This window comes from Balaenoptera physalus, assembly GCF_965194825.1.
Source record: "Balaenoptera physalus genome assembly, contig: HAP1_SCAFFOLD_752, whole genome shotgun sequence".
NCBI lineage: Eukaryota > Metazoa > Chordata > Mammalia > Artiodactyla > Balaenopteridae > Balaenoptera > Balaenoptera physalus.
Window position 1 is genome coordinate 2776 of NW_028126017.1, and position 13631 is coordinate 16406.

General features: G+C 41.7%; 1 long non-coding RNA gene across 1 annotated transcript; it reads left to right on the plus strand.

The window, feature by feature from the left end:
- The first annotated feature begins 499 nt into the window (after window positions 1-499).
- LOC309653642 lies at window positions 500-4819 on the plus strand. Its single transcript, XR_014259312.1, has 2 exons — window positions 500-589; window positions 4142-4819. It is a non-coding gene; the product is annotated as an uncharacterized lncRNA (long non-coding RNA).
- The last annotated feature ends 8812 nt before the right edge of the window (window positions 4820-13631 follow it).

The following is a 13631-nucleotide window of genomic DNA, read 5'->3' on the forward strand; positions in this document are numbered from 1 at the left end:
ATGCCGAGTGAAAGATAACAAACTGCACTCTTTCTTGGGAAAGCTAGATTTCCTCAGCTCACCATCAGCCTCAGGGACACGGTTCTAGCAAGGCCAGCAAACCATGGAAGTCTGCCTCATCACCCGATTCTCAGCTGTACTGAGTAAAATTCTCTGCTTTGAAGTCCTTCGAGGACCTCATACCTGAAGTCACCGTATCTCAGGGAGAAAGACGGCTTGCGTTCCAACTTCCACTAAAGCACAGTGTTCTGTGTAACACTTCAGGCTTTGGGACATGCACAGGGCTCTTAGAGACCTAGGGCAGTCTATTGTCTAGGCACTGTACTACCCGTACAACACCAGGTGCAGAAAAATTGATTCTGGGAAGAGCCAAGTATGTAGCTAGGTCTCTTTTGACCTCTTAGAAACCACAGCTACTTATGTTGTGTGTCAATCTGGAAACAGGACCTGATGGGGCTAGCCTTGCTGTCCCATCATGAAAGCTCCTTTTTTGCGCCTTGAAGCTCACTGAAAAACACTGCTGGTGTCAGGCTGATACTCACGACAGGCATGGCTGTGAGAGGGAAAAAGAGATTTCACGAAGAAACACGTATTCCAGTTTCTGATTCAGAGCTCATCCTGTCCTGTTCTCTAGCTAAAGGGAAACTCAAAGTGAGGCCTAGCTTCGAAGGAGGGCCTTGATATGCCATGCAGCGGAGTAGGCGTGCAGCAGCTTCCATGAGGCCTTAGTCGCTCTTCTGCTTTAGTTGAACGCTAGTAAGCTTTTCAGGACTCGTAGACCCCTCGCGGCAGCACTCGTTTCCGTACATGGACCCTGAGTACCCCCAGGCTCCCCTGGGCTTGCTGGGCCACACTCAGACCCGTAGGCCATTCATGGTGGCCCTGCGTAGGTCGAGTGAAGAGTCACACGCTGCACTCTTCCTTGGGCGAGCTAGATATCCCCAGCTCACCAACGGATTCATGAACACGGTCCTAGCAAGTCCAGCATACCATGAAATTCGTCCTCGTTGCCCAACTCTGAGCGGTACTGAGAAAAACTCTCTGCTTACAAGTCCTTCTAGGACCTCATACCTGAAGTCACCGTATCTCAAGGAGAAAGGCAGCTTGCATTGCAACTTCCACTACAGCAGAGTTTTGTGTGTAACACTTCAGGCTTCTGGGAGAGGCACAGGACCCTAGGAGTCCTAGGGCAGTCTTTCATCTAAGCAGTTCACTACACGCAGAGCACCTTATGTAGAAAAGTTGAATCAGGGAAGAGCCAGGGAGGTAGCTAGGTCTCTTTTGACCTGCCAGAAGCCAGAGACACTTACGCTGCGTGTCAACCTGGAGATGGTGCCTGATGGGACTGGCCTTGTTTTCCCACCTTGAAAGCTCCTCTTATGCCCCTTGAAGCTCCCTTAAAAACCCTGTGGTTGCCAGCCTTATACTCACGGCAGGCGTGGCTGTGAGAGGGAAAAAAAGATTTCACGAAGAAACAGAGTATCCCAGTTTCTCGGTCAGAGCTCATCCTGTTCTGTTCTATAGCTAAAGGGAATCTCAAAGTGAGGCCTAGCTTCGAAGGAGGGCCCTGATATGCCATGCAGCAGGGTAGGAGTGCGCAGCTTCCATGAGGCCTTAGTCGCACTTCTGCATTAGTTTAACGGTACTAATCTTCTCAGGACTCCTGCTCCCTTGCGTCTGCACCCGTTTCCGTACAAAGACACTGAGTACCCCCCAGGCTCCCCTGAGTTGAAGATCAACATTCAGACACGTAGGCCCTTCGGAGTACCCGTGTCTGTGCCGAGTGACGGGCAGCATGATGCACGCTCCCTCGGGGAGCTCGATTTCCTCAGCTCACCAACAGCCTCAGGAACACGGTTGTAGTAGGTGCAGCATGCCCTGCAAGTCTGCCTGCTTACAGTAGTCCGAGCTGTACTGAAGAAAACACTTTGCTTACAATTCCTTCTACCAGCTCCTAGCTGAAGTCAACCAACCTCTAGGCGAAAGTCGGCTTGTGGTCCAAGTGCAACTAGAGCACACTTTCTGGTGTAACGCCGCAGGCTTTTGGAAGATACCTAGGAGCCCAGGACACCTAGGGAACTCTTTCATTGAGGCAGTTCGCTACACGCACAACACCCTGCATAGAAAAGTTGATTCTCCAAGAACCCAGTGAGGAGCTAGGTCTCTTTTGACCTGTTAGAAACCACAGATGCTTCTTCTGCATGTCAACCTGGAAATGGCGGCCTTAGGAGACAAGCCTTGTTTTCCCGTCTTGAAAGCTCCATTCATGCGGCCTTGAAGCTCCCTGAAAAACACTGTGGTTGTCGGACTTGTCCTCACGCCAGGCATGGCTCTGGAAGACAATGAGGTTTCTTGAAAGAAAGAGGGTGCTTCCAGGCCCTGGTGGGGAGCATATCCTGCCCTGCACTAGAGCGAAGGGGAATCTCAACGTGCGCCCTACCCTCGACCTAAGGCTCTGATTTGCCCTCCAGAAGGGTAGTTGTGCAGCATTTTCCTTGAGGCCTTAGTCGCAGTTCTGCATTAGTTTAAAGGTACTAATCTTCTCCGGACTCCATGCTCACTCATGTCAGTACCCATTTGCGTACAGGAACTCTGAGTACCCCAGGACTCCCCTGGGCTTGCTGGGCCACACTCAGACCCGTAGGCCCTTCAGTGTGCCCCTTTTTAGGCCGAGTGAAAGATAACAAACTGCACTCTTTCTTGGGAAAACTAGATTTCCTCAGCTAACCATCAGCCTCAGGGACACGGTTCTAGCAAGGCCAGCAAACCATGGAAGTCTGCCTCATCACTCGATTCTCAGCTGTACTGAGTAAAACTCTCTGCTTTTAAGTCCTTCGAGGACCTCATACCTGATGTCACCGTATCTCAGGGAGACAGACGGCTTGCATTCCACCTTCCCCTAAAGCACAGTGTTCTGTGTAACACTTCAGGCTTTGGGACATGCACAGGGCTCTTAGAGACCTAGGGCAGTCTATTGTCTAGGTACTGCACTACACGTACAACACCCTGTGCAGAAAAATTGATTCTGGGAAGAGCCAAGTAGGTAGCTAGGTCTCTTTTGACCTCTTAGAAACCACCACTACTTATGTTGTGTGTCAATCTGAAAACAGGACCTGATGGGGCTAGCCTTGCTGTCCCATCATGAAAGCTCCTTTTATGCGCCTTGAAGCTCACTGAAAAACACTGCTGGTGTCGGGCTGATACTCACGACAGGCATGGCTGTGAGAAGGAAAAAGAGGTTTTACGAAGAAACACGTATTCCAGTTTCTGATTCAGAGCTCATCCTGTCCTGTTCTCTAGCTAAAGGGAAACTCAAAGTGAGGCCTAGCTTCGAAGGAGGGCCCTGATATGCCATGCAGCGTAGTAGGCGTGCAACAGCTTCCATGAGGCCTTAGTCGCTCTTCTGCTTTAGTTGAACGCTAGTAAGCTTTTCAGGACTCGTAGACCCCTCACGGCAGCACTCGTTTCCGTACAGGGACCCTGAGTACCCCCAGGCTCCCCTGGGCTTGCTGGGCCACACTCAGACCCGTAGGCCATTCAGGGTGGCCCTGCGTAGGTCGAGTGAAGAGTCACACGCTGCACTCTTCCTTGGGTGAGTAGGTATCCCCAGCTACAGAAAGGTTTCATGAACACGATTCTAGAAAATTCAGCATACCATGAAATTCGTCCTCGTTGCCCTACTCTGAGCAGTACTGAGGAAAACTCTCTGCTTACAAGTCCTTCTAGGACCTCATACCTGAAGTCACCGTATCTCAAGGTTAAAGGCAGCTTGCATTGCAACTTCCACTTCAGCACAGTTTTCTGTGGAACACTTCAGGCTTTTGGGAGAGGCACAGGACCCTAAGAGACCTAGGGCACTCTTTTACCTAAGCAGTTCGCTACACGCAGAGCACCTTATGTAGAAAAGTTGAATCAGGGAAGAGCCAGGGAGGTAGCTAGGTCTCTTTTGACCTGCCAGAAGCCAGAGACACTTATGCTGCGTGTCAACCTGGAGATGGTGCCTGATGGGACTGGCCTTGTTGTCCCATCATTAAAGCTCCTCTTATACGCCTTGAAGCTCCCTTTAAAACACTCTTATTGTCAGGCTTATACTCATTGCAGGCATTTCCGTGAGGGAAAAAGAGGTTTGAGAACGAGACAGGGTATTTCAGTTTCTGAGTCAGAGCTCATCCTGTCCTGTTTTATAGCTAAACGGAAACTCAAAGTGAGCCCTCGCTTCGAAGTTCGGCCCTGATATGCCATGCAGCGGGCTAGGCGTGCAACAGTCTTCCATGATGCCTTAGTCACTCTTCTGCTTTAGTTGCACGCTAGTAAGCTTTTCAGGACTCCTAGACCCCTCGCGGAGCACTCGTTTCCATATAAGGACACTGAGTACTCCAAGGTTTCCCTGTGCTTGCTGGGCCACAGTCAGGCTCGTAGGCCCGTCAGGGTGCCACTGGCTAGACCTAGTGAAGGGTAACACGCTGCACTCTTCCTTGGGGGAGCTAGATATCCCCAGCTATCGAAAGGTTTCATGAACACGGTAGTAGAAAGTCCAGCATACCATGGAATTCGTCCTCGTTGCCCTAGTCTGAGCTGTACTGAGAAAAACTCTCTGTTTACTAGTCCTTCTAGGACCTCATACCTGAAGTCACCGTATCTCAAGGAGAAAGGCAGGTTACATTGCAACTTCCACTTCAGCACAGTGTTCTGTGGAACACTTCAGGCTTTTGGTAGAGGCAAAGGACCCCAGGAGACCTAAGGCACTCTTTCGTCTAGGCAGTTCGTTAAACCAGAGCACCCTGTGTAGATAAGTTGAATCAGGGAACAGCCAGGGAGGTAGCTAGGTCTCTGTTGACCTGCCTGAATCCACAGACACTTACACTGCGTGTCACCCTGGAGATGGTGCCTGATGGGACTGGCCTTGTTTTCCCACCTTGAAAGCTCCTCTTATGCGCCTTGAAGCTCCCTTAAAAACACTGTGGTTGTCAGACATATACTCACGGCAGGCATGGCTGTGAGAGGGAAAAAATGGTTTTACGAAGAAACAGGTTATCCCAGTTTCTTAGACAGAGTTCATCCTGTCCTGTTCTATAGCTAAAGGGAATCTCAAAGTGAGGCCTAGCTTCGAAGGAGGGCCCTGATATGCCATGCAGCAGGGTAGGAGTGCGCAGCTTCCATGAGGCCTTAGTCGCATTCCTGCATTAGTTTAATGGTACTAATCCTCTCAGTACTCCTGCTACCTTGCGTCTGCACCCGTTTCTGTTCAGTCACTCAATACCCCCAGGCTCTCCTGAGTTGAAGATCAACATTCAGACCCGTAGACCTGTGTCTGTGCCGAGTGAAGGGCAGCATGATGCACACTTCATCGGGGGAGCCTGATTTCTTCAGTTCACCAACAGCCTCTGACCCTAGGTGCGTGGGTTTGTATCTGGGCTTTCTATCTTGTTCCATTGATCTATGTTTTCGTTTTTGTGCCAGTACCATATTGTCTTAATTACTGGAGCTTTGTAGTATATTCTGAAGTCAGTGAGTCTGATTCCTCCCGCTCTGTTTTTTTCCCTCAAGACTGCTTTGGGTATTCGGGGTCTTTTGTGCCTCCATACAAATTTTAAGATGATTTGTTGTAGTTCCATAAAAAATGCCATTGGTAATTTAATAGGGATTGCATTGAATCTGTAGTTTGCTTTCGGTAGTATAGTCATTTTCACAATATTGATTCTTCCAATCCAAGAACATGGTATATTTCTCCACCTGTTGGTATCATCTTTAATTTCTTTCAACAGTGTCTTATAGTTTTCTGCATACAGGTCTTTTGTCTCCCTAGGTAGGTTTATTCCTAGATATTTTATTCTTTTGTTGCAATTGTAAATGGGAGTCTTTCCATAATTTCTCTTTCAGATTTTTCATCATTAGTGTATAGGAATACAAGAGATTTCTGTGCATTAATTTTGCAGTCTGCAACTTTACCAAATTCATTGATTAGCTCTAGTGGTTTTCTGGTTGCATATTTAGGATTCTCTATGTATCCTGTCATCTGCAAACAGTGACAGTTTTACTTCTTCTTTTCCAATTTGTATTCCTTTTATTTGTTTTTCTTCTCTGTTTGCCGTTGGTAGGACTTACAAAACTATGTTGAATAATAGTGGTGAGCATGGACATCCTTGTGTCGTTCCTGATCTTAGAGGAAATGCTTTCAGTTTTTCACTATTGAGAACGATGTTTGCTGTGGGTTTGTTGTATATGGCCTTTATTATGTTGAGGTAGGTTCCCACTATGCCCACTTTCTGGAGAAAACCCATTTATCATAAATGGGTGTTGAATTTTGTCAAAATCTTTTTCTGCATCTTTTGAGATGAATATGGTTTTTATTCTTCAGTTTGTTAATATGGTGTATCACATTGATTGATTTGCATATATTGAAGAATCCTTGCATCCCTGGGATAAATCCCACTTGATCATGGTGTATGATCCTTTAATGTATTGTTGGATTATGTTTACTAGTATTTTGTTGAGCATTTTTGCATCTATATTCATCAGTGATATTGGTCTGTAATTTTCTTTTTTTGTAATATCTTTGTCTGGTTTTGGTAGCTGGGTTATGGTGGCCTCATAGAATGAGTGTGTGAGTTTTGCTTCCTCTGAAATATTTTGGAAGAGCTTGAGAAGGATGGGTGTTAGCTCTTCTCTAAATGTTTGATAGAATTCACCTGTGTAGCCATCTGGTCCTGGACTTCTGTTTGTTGCAAGATTTTTAATCACAGTTTCAATTTCATTACTTGTGATTGGTCTGTTCATATTTTCTATTTCTCCTGGTTCACTCTTGGAAGGTTATACTTTTCTAAGAATTTGTCCATTTCTTCCAGGTTGTCTATTTTATTGGCATATAGGTGTTTGTAGTAATCTCTTATAATCCTCTGTATTTCTGCGGTTTCTGTTGTAACCTCTCCTTTTTCATTTCTAATTTTATTGATTTGAGTCCTCTCCCTCTTTTTCTTGATGAGTCTGGCTAATGGTTCATCAATTTTATCTTCTTAAAGAACCTGCTTTTAGTTTTATTGATCTTTCCTACTGTTTTCTTTGTTTCTATTTCATTTATTTCTGCTCTGATTTTATGATTTCTTTCCTCCTGCTAACTTTGGGTTTTGTTTGTTTTTCTTTCTCTAGTTCCTTTAGGTGTAATGTTGGATTGTTTATTTCAGATTTTTCTTGTTTCTTGAGGTAGGCTTGTATAGCTATAAACTTCCCTCTTAGAACTGCTCTTGCTGCATCCCATAGGTTTTGGATCCTCGTGTTTTCATTGTCATTTGTCTCTAGGTATTTTTTGATTTCCTCTTTGATTTCTTCAGTGATATCTTGGTTATTTGGTAATGTATTGTTTAGCCTCCAAGTGTTTGTGCTTCTTACTGTATTTTCCCTGTGATTGTTTTCTAATCTTATAGCACTGTGGTCAGAAAAGATGCTTGATATGATTTCAATTTTCTTAAATTTACTGAAGGTTGATTTGAGACCCAAGATATGATCTCTCCCGGGGAATGTTCCATGCGTACTTGCAAAGAAGGTTTAATGTGTTTTTTGGATGGAATGTCATATAAATATCAATTAACTCTATCTGGTCTATTGTGTCATTTAAAGGTTGTGTTTCCTTACTTTTCTGTTTGGATTATCTGTCCATTGGTATAAGTGAGGTGTTAAAGTCCCCCACTATTATTGTGTTACGGTCGATTTCCTCTTTTATAGCTGTTAGCAGTTGCCTTATGTATTGAGGTGCTCCTATGTTGGGGGCATATATATTTATAATTGTTATATTTTATTCTTGGATTGATCCCTTAATCATTATGTAGTGTCCTTCCTTGTCTCTTGTAATATTCTTTATTTGAAAGTCTATTTTATCTGTTATGAGTATAGCTACTCCAGCTTTCTTTTGATTTCCATTTGCGTGGAATATCTTTCTCCATCCCCTCGCTTTCAGTCTGTATGTGTCCGTAGGTCTGAAGTGGGTCTCCTGTAGACAGCATATATATGGGTCTTGTTTTTGTATCCATTCAATTTGCTGAGTTTTTACCATGAAACAATGTTCACTTTTGTCAGAAGCTATTGCTGCATCCATTGAGCTGATCATATGATTTTACCCCTCATTTTATTAATGTGCTATATCACATTTATTGATTTACATGTGGTGAACCATCTTTGCATCCCAGGAATAAACCTGCTTGGTCATGGTGTATGATTCTTGTAATGTGCTGTTGAAGTTTGTTTGGTAATATTTTGTTGTGGATTTTGGCATCTGTGTTCATCAAGGATGTTCAGCATTAATTTTATTTTCTTGCAGTGTGCTTGCCTGGCTTTGGCAGCAGGGTAATATTGGCCTTGTAAAATGAGTTTGGAAGTTTTCCCTCCTCTTCAGTTATTTGGAAGTGTTTGAGATAGAATGGTTAATTTCTTTAAAGTGTTGGTAGAATTTACCAGTGAAGCCATCTGGTCTTGGAACTATTTTTGGTTGAGAGGTTTATTAGTTACTGATTCAATCTTCTTACTTGTAATTTGTTCATATTTTCTATTTTCTTATGATTCAGTCTTGGTAGGTTGTATGTTTCTAGGAATTTATCCATTTCTTCTAGGTTATCTAATATGTTGGCATAAAATTGCTCATAGTAATTTCTTCTGATCCTTTATCTTTGTTGTAACTGTTACTTGTGGTAATATATCCCCTTTCACTTCGGATAATACTGAGTCTTCTCTTTTTTGCCTAGTTAGTCTAGCTAAAGGCTTGTGCATCATTTTTTTTCTAACTTTTAAAAAACCAGCTCTTAATTTCAGTGGTCATCTCTTGTATTTCTAGTCCCTGTTTCATTTATATCTGCCCTAATTTTTATTTCCTTCCTTCTGTTAACATTAGGCTTAGTATGTTGTTTAGTTCCTTGAGGTTTTTTAGTTGTTTTTTGTTTTAGGTTGTTTATTTTAGACCTTTCTTTTTTCTTAATGTAGACTTTTATCATTTTAAACTTCCCTCTTAGAACTGCTTTTGCTGCAGCTCATAAGTTTTAGTACATTGTGTTTCATTTTCATTTGTCTCAAAATATCTTGTCAATTGCCCTTTGATTTCTTCTTCAACTCTTTTGTTTAGGAGCCTGCTGTTTATCCTCCACATATTTGGGATATTTCTGGTTTTCCTCCTATAATGTATTTTAGTGTCATACCATTGTAGTCGGAAACGATACAGTGATTTCAGTTATATTATGACCTAACAGATGATCTATGATGGAGAGTATTCCATTTATGCTTGGGAAAAATGTGTATTCTTCTGTTCTGCATATGTCTGTTAGGTCCATCTGGTATTATGTGTAGTTTAAGTCCAATGTTTCCTTATTGATTTTCTTTTTGGATGTTGATCTATGCATTGTTGAAAATGGGGTATTGAAGTCCCGAAATACTGATTTGCTGCCTATTTCCACCTTCATGTCAGTTACTATTTGTTTTATATATTTAGGGTGCTCTGATATTGGAGGAATAAAAATGTATAATTATATGTCCTCTTATAAATAAATTTACTCTTTATCTTTATATAATGACCTTCTTTGTCTCTTGTTACAGTATTTGACTTCAAATTTATATAAGTATAGCTACTACTGCTCTCTTTTGGTTTCCATTTGAATAGAATATCTTTTTCCATCCCTTTACTTTCAGTGTGAGAGTGTCATTAAAGCTGAAATGAGACTCTTGTTATCAGCAGACAGTTGGGTCTTCTTTTTATTTTTTATTTATTTATATTTTGGGTCTTCTTTTTAAATTCATTCTCTCTTTTAATGGGAGAATTTGATTCATTTGCATATAGAGGAATCATTGACAGGTAAGGACTTACTAATTCCATCATATTAATTGTTTCCTGGCTCTTTTGTCATTCTTTTACTCCTTTCTTCTTTTCTTGCTGTCTTTCTTTGTGAATTGATAATTTTGTTGTCATATGCTTTGATTCTTGTCTCTGTTTTTTGGGTATCTACTAAAGGTTTTTGATTCTTTGTTATTGTGAGCCTTTCATACAACCTCTTAGAGTTATGACAGACTATTTTAAGGTGATAACAACTTAATTTTGAATACATACAATAGCGCTACAATTTTACACTCCTTATTTTACACTTTGATGTCACAATTCACATCTTTTTATATTGTGAATCCATTAAAAAACTATACAGTTATAGTTGTTCTTGTCTTTAACTTTTATACTAAAGTTATAAGAGATTTACCCATCACCATCACAATATTAGAGTATTCTGAACTTAACTATATTTTGGCCCATGAGTTTTATACTTTCATGTGTTTTCATGTTCATAATCAATTAGCATGCTTTTATTTCAGATTGAAGAACTTTTAACAACTTTTGTATAAACTCCTTCCACTTTTGTTTGTCTATGAAAACTCTGTGCTGACAATTCTAAAGGACAAGTTTGCTGGATAGAGAATTCTTGGCAGTTTTTATTTTTGCACACTTTGAATATATCTTTCCTATCCTTTATGGGCTGCAATATTTTTGCTGAAAAATCTGTTAATCTTGTGGGGATTCCCATGTATAAACAAGTGGCTTTTCTCTTCTTGCTTTTACTGTTCTGTCTTTAACTTCTGATAATTTCATTATAGTGTGTCTATGTGTAGATCTTTTTGGGTTAATCTTCTTGGAAATTTTTGGGCTGCCTCGATCTGGATATCTCTTTCTTTCCCCACATTAGGGAAGGTTTTAGGCATTATTTCTTTGAATATGCTTTCTGCCCTTTCTTTCCTTCTCTTTCTTGAAGACCTGTAACACATATATTGATCCACTTACTGGTGTCCCTCATGTGATCTTCACTTTTTTCTATTCTTCTTTCTTTTTGCTCTTTTGATTAGATGACTTCCACTGCCTTGTCTGATTCTTTCTTCCATTTGGTCTAGTCTGCTTGTGAAGCCCTGTATTGAATTTTTCAGTTCATTTATTCTTGAAATCTATGATTTCTGTTTGGTAATCCTTAATATTTTCTGTCTCTTTGTTGAAACTCACACTTTGTTCATGTTTTATTCTCCTGACATCAGTAAACACCTTTATTACCATTATTCTGAACTCTCTATTGGGTAATTCACTTATATCCACGTCATTAAAGTCAGCTCCTAGAGATCTGTTTATTTGTTTGAAACATCCCCATTTCTTTACTTTCCTTGACTCTCTGTGTTGGTTTTTGTATAAAAGAGCCATTTTCCCCAGTTTTGACAGATTGGCCTTGTGTAGGATATGAACCTCCTTAATCAGCCTGGCCTGGTTGTTGAAATCATTGTCTTTGTTCTTAGTGACTTCCAGTAGTTGAGGGTGTTCCAAGACCCATCAGTGTCCTCAAAGATGTGGTTAATGCTCATATGCCTGTTTAGGCTTCTGGACAACTGCCAGTTGCCTGCCACTTTAACTCCCTGATGCAGGTTAATTGGAAGCCCAATTATCAGGCAGGAGCTGGAAAAGTCAGAATATGACATATGTAGTCTAGCCCCTATGAAGAAGAATCCAGAGCTGGAAGAGTTTTTTCTTCCTCACTCTGTGCTGAGCCAAGGGAAATAGTTGCTCTGAATGCTTCTCTGTCCAAGTAAAACAGCCTTTGTTTTTAGTGGTCCCAGGGACTCATGAAGGCTGAGCCCTTTCAGTTCCCAGAGCTAGGTGAATTGGGGGCTAGTCCTTTAGGTGGCAGTTGAAAACTGGTGTGCTAGAGGTGTGGACAAGCTCCTTCCAGGAGAGAAGATAAAAATTTGGTCTTACTTGGAGCTGTGGGAGATAGCAGGGGACATGCCCACCAGCTTTACCAGGCTCACAAAAGGATCCCAGTGAGCTTCCACATGCTGACTAACTGGAAGCCAGAACCACAGGCAGCAGCTAGGAAAATATACAACTTCCTTCCAGGGAGAAACTGGGAGATGGGCATTGTTTTGTCATCTCCCTCCATGCTGGGTCTGGGTGTATAGCTACGGGGAATCCTCATGCATCCATTTAAAAACTGCTTCTTTGTTTGCTATAGTACTGTGGTGCTCAGGAATGCAAGCCCAATTGACTTTCAGAGGTAGGTTATTTGGGGGTCCATCCCTCAGGTGGCAGTTTTAAAAGTCAGGGTTCTAAATGTGTAGACAAGCTCCCTCCAGGTACATGCAGGAGATTTGGCTTTATTGTTGAAGGAAGCTGGGCGGAGAGGGCAGAGTAAGTACCCACTGGCTCTTTTGGGCTCTGGGCAGGATTACAGTTAGCTGAAATGCAAGCTGATTAGAAGCTGGACTCTCTGACAGTAGTTGGGAGAGTATGTAGTCCAACACCCTCCAGGAAGAAATTGGGAGATAAGCATTTGTGTGTGTTCCGTCTGCTCTGAGCTTGGGGAGACAGCCAGAGGGAGTGCTCAAGCACCTTTTAAAAACTGCTTATTTGTTTGCTCTAATACCATGGGACTTGTGAAGGGAAGCCCTTTTGGCTCTCAGAGCTAGACGATTTGGGGTCCCATCCCTCAGGCGGCAGCCTTAAAATTTGGGACATTAGAAATGTGGTGCAAACACTGCACTAATTGGGAAGAGGCTAGGAGTTGGTGGTTTCAGAAAGATTGTAAGGCACTGTTCTTGGGTGAGGTTTATAGTAAGAGTGTGTCTCATCCTTTCCTACACATTTCCTTGTGGGTATTTTCTCAGTTTCCCAATACGTAGGAGTCACTAAAGTTAGTTTCTTGATATCTTTCAGAAGGAATTAATCTGTGTGTAGCTGTATATTCAGTGCATCCATGGAAGGAGGGAAATTCAGGAGTCTCTTCTGTGTCCATCTTGAGGTACCTGTTGATCTTTTCTAATAACCGATTCCAGGTTTCATTGACTTTCCATATTGTTTTTCTGTTTTGTTTATGTATGCTGTAATATTTATTATTTTTCCCACCTGTTGGCCTTGGGTTAAGTTTTTTCTACTTCCTTAAGGAAAATGTTCGATTGTGGATATGAGATCTTTATTCTTTTTTAATGTAAGCCTTTACAGCTATAAATTTCCCTCTCATCACTGCTTGTGCTCCATCCCATAAGTTTTGGTATTTTGTATTTTTTTTCTTTGGTCTCAAGGTATTTTGTAGTTTCTCTTGTAATTTCTTCCTCGACCCATTGGTTGTTTAAAAGTGTGCTGTTTAATTTCCACATATTTGTGAATTTTCATTTCCCTTCTGTTACTGATTTCCACTTTTATTCCATTGTGATAGAAAAAGATTCATTGTGTGATTCAAGAGTTTTCATTTTTATTAAGAATTGTTTTGTGGCCTAACATATGGCCTATTCTGGAAATGTTACATGTACACTTGAGAAAAATCTGTAATTTACTATCTTTGGGTAGAGAGCTGTGTATATATATGTCTGTTAGGTCCATTTGGTTTATACTGTTGTTTTCCTTCCTGATCTTCTGTGTGGTTGTTCTCTCCCATTTCTGAATGAAGACTATCAAAGTCTCCAACTCTTACTGTTTCTCCGTTCCATCAATGTTTGCTTCATCTGTTAAGGAGCTCTGGTACAAATGTTTATAATTTTTATTTTTCCTTAGAAAACTGATCCTTTTCTCATTATATAAATTCCTTCTTTGCTCCTTGTAAGAGGTTTGACTTAAAGTCTAGTTTGTCTGATATTAGTAT